The sequence below is a fragment of the Nyctereutes procyonoides genome, unplaced genomic scaffold (assembly GCF_905146905.1).
Source record: "Nyctereutes procyonoides isolate TBG_1078 unplaced genomic scaffold, NYPRO_anot_genome, whole genome shotgun sequence".
Lineage (NCBI taxonomy): Eukaryota > Metazoa > Chordata > Mammalia > Carnivora > Canidae > Nyctereutes > Nyctereutes procyonoides.
The window spans coordinates 43,318,798-43,322,455 of NW_026575051.1; the positions used below are offsets into that span (position 1 = coordinate 43,318,798).

The 3,658-nt window shown below is 34.7% G+C and overlaps 1 pseudogene; it reads left to right on the forward strand.

Annotated features, from left to right (window-relative positions):
• The first annotated feature begins 2,728 nt into the window (after positions 1 to 2,728).
• On the forward strand, positions 2,729 to 3,036 carry LOC129513102 (60S ribosomal protein L36a-like; annotated as a pseudogene).
• The last annotated feature ends 622 nt before the right edge of the window (positions 3,037 to 3,658 follow it).

Sequence of the window (3,658 nt, forward strand, 5' to 3'; positions counted from 1 at the left end):
AACAGGATGAATAAAAAAAGACAGATTATAGTGTATACCCAGAACTCCAAAGAGAGAGACAAAAATCTCAATTGCTTCACAAAGGGAAAATATTCTAATTCTATATAAAGAAACAAGTGTCAGATTGACATAGGCCTTCTCATCATCCACAGTACATGCAAAAATGTCTTCTTGGGGTCATCTCTTACAAATTCATATGGGGAGTGTGCCTGAGTGACTCAGTTGGTTAAGCATTCCATCATACCATTGATTTTGGCTCAGGTCATGATTTCAAGATCATGAGATCAAGCCCCAAGTCAGGCTTCACACTGATCATGGAGCCTGCTTGAGATTCTCTCTCTCTCTGCCCCTCTCCCACTCTCCCACTCACTTTCTCAAAAAAAAAAAAAAAATCATGTGGGAAAACTAACCTAGGATTCTAGGTCCAGAAAATTATCATTCAAGAGTGAATCAAAATAAATACATCTTTGAACATAAAAGGAATCAGAATTTTTTTGAACCAATAAACTCTCTCTCAATGAATGACTCAGTTTTAATTCAGAAAAAAAAAAGACAAAAAGGCAAACAAAAAAATGAATCTAAGAGTTTGATCCAAAAAAGCAATGATAAGCAAAAATAATAATATGAATAATACTACAATATATATACTGTCATTTGTATCATAGTATATATAATTATAAGATATAAATACATCCATTATATACCATGTATATACTATACTATATAACATATAAAACATAATGGTATAAATAAAATAATATAACAAGTACATAAACATTTCTGACAATATGGAACTAAAATCTCAGATAATCTCAACATGGTAAATAACTGGGGGAAGTGAAGTAGGAAATATAAGGATTCTAAGGTTCTTATCGTTTTTGGAGAAATCATATAGATATTGACTTAAAAATATTGCTAGAGGGATCCCTGGGTGGTGCAGCGGTTTAGCGCCTGCCTTTGGCCCAGGGCGTGATCCTGAAGACCCGGGATCGAATCCCACGTCGGGCTCCCGGTGCATGGAGCCTGCTTCTCCCTCTGCCTGTGTCTCTGCTTCTCTCTCTATCTGTGTGACTATCATAAATTAAAAATATATATATATTGCTAGAAAAATTTTCACTGCTATTAAACTTTTAAGACCAACCACCAAAAATGAGAAACATAATGCAAAGATTGTAAAATTTCCAAACCTCAGGATGGAGGTAGAAATGGAACAGAAAATGATCTATCCAAGAAAGAACAAACAGAGGGGGAAAAAGTTCTTGAATGGAAACTAGAAAACAAAAAGGATAGCATGCAGCATAAATCCAAGCATATCACTTATCACAATAAATATGAAGGACTTTAAAAATCTTTAAAATAAAATATATTAATGAGGATAAAAAGAACATGACGAAAGATTATAACAATAGGGAGCTGGAAACAGAAAGATAAATGGTTATTGACTTAGAGTACTTGAACTAAACAGAATCTCTTGACTAGGGGAAATGAGATATAGCTGAGGGAACAGTTATCATACAAAAAAACAGAGAAGTAAATCAAAGTCTAGGTAAGTATACACAGAATCTTGAGTGCCCTATTCCCATCTTGATCCCAAGATGTTTTAATGATGCATTTTCCCTTCAGACAGAACACCAGAAGATTCTTCTCTGAGAAATAAGACAACCCAAAAGAACAGACCAAAGGACACTGACATCAGGAATTCTCCAATTAAACTGCCTGGTCAATATCCCTGTTGGAAAACCAAGGGTCAATAGCCCAAACTATGTTCACAAAGCTTCCTATCAGCTTTTTAGTGCCCTATTCTTAAATGAACATAGAACCAAGGATCGATATATATATTGATATATATATCGATATCTTCAGATATCGAAAGCTAATAGAAAAGACCAAAGCTATATTCAGAGTAAAGAAAGTTGAAGGAAACAGTTTGTTTTAAAGAAAACTTTGAAAAATACTATCTTTAATATTCTCAGAGAAATAAAAGAAAATATTATAGTCATAAAATAAAATTAGGATGCTTTTAATAAGAAGCATTCAGAGCAAAACCATCTCTCAAAATTAGATATATGATGGATAAATATTAGAATACTGGGAACAAAGAAAAAGTCCTAAAAACTTTCAGAGGCTAAAAATAGGTGGTGTGCACACCTAAAAAAAGAATCAAAATTGTATTAGACTTTTCAATGTCAAAACTGGAAACTTGAAGAAAATGGAACGTCTTCAAAAATTCCAAGGGAAATGGAATCCAACACAGAATTTATTTTAAATCCAGTTAATCATCAGTCAAATATGAGGGTAGAATAAAGATGTTTTCAGAAATGTAAGATGTCAAAGCTTATATCCCATGCACTGTTTCTCAGAAATCTGCAGGAAGAGGCATTCTTCCAAACTGTCAAATAAGTCAAATAAGAAATAAAATGTGAGATTCTGGAACAAGGCATTCAACTCACATGTAGTGAAGAAATTCCCAAAATGATGGCGCAAGAAGGCCCAGGATGATAGCTATGCAACAAGCCTGGAAAGAAACAAGTCCAAATTAGAGAAGTTTAGAAATCTCCAGAGAGATTCTCCAAAAAGAAAAAAAATTGATGACATACCACATGTGCTCAAATATTTATCAAAAGAATACTTAAGAATTAGCAGAAAGTGTGGGTATAAATCAATGATAAACAGATTTTTAAAACTATCGTAAAAAAAACCTTTCCAGGCCAATAGCATTCTCACAAACATGGTCAATGTTCCTAAAACCCACCAGACTTCCTGCAAGAAGTGTGTCAAGCATCAACCCCACAAAGTGACAATACAAGAAAAACAAAGATTCTCTTTCTGCCCAGAGAGTGATGTTAGGACAGGAAGCAGGGTGGCTATGGTGGGCAGTCAAAGACAATTTTCCAGAGGAAAACTACAAAGATTGCACCAAGGCTTGAATGCACTGAGCCCAATTGCAGATCTAAGAGAATGCTGGCTATTAAGACATATAAGCATTTTGAACTGGGAGGAGATAAGAAGAGAAAGGACCAAGTAATCCAGTTCTAAGCTTCGTATTTTGTTGTATCATGAAGACAATAAAATCTTGAGGTTATGTAAAAAAAAAATGAACATAAAAAAGAAGTGAATTACTCTAGGGAGAGCAAAAAGATATACAATGGGGATCCCTGGGTGGTGCAGCGGTTTGGCGCCTGCCTTTGGCCCAGGGCGCGATCCTGGAGACCCGGGATCGAATCCCACGTCGGGCTCCCAGTGCATGGAGCCTGCTTCTCCCTCTGCCTATGTCTCTGCCTCTCTCTCTCTCTCTCTCTGTGACTATCATAAAGAAATAAAAATTTAAAAAAAAAGATATACAAGTAGCTTTGAATAAAGTTTGCATGGTCATAATCATAAAAAAATGTTAATACTGATCTAATCAAAATTATCAGTTCATTGAAAGATAGGTGGAATGGAAGACTACTTGGGGGAACTGAATGATAAATCTTCAGTTTATAATATAGAAGATCAATAGGTAATTCCCAAAGCTTTTTTAAAAAAGTGACAGAAAAATGTTATTTAATAAGTTTTTAAGAGCTATTTGATTCAATCAGCAAATAGCTACAAGTTAGAATCATGAAGTATTTTGCTAGAACAGGACTCCCACCTACCTACAAAGAAATGAAAACACAAC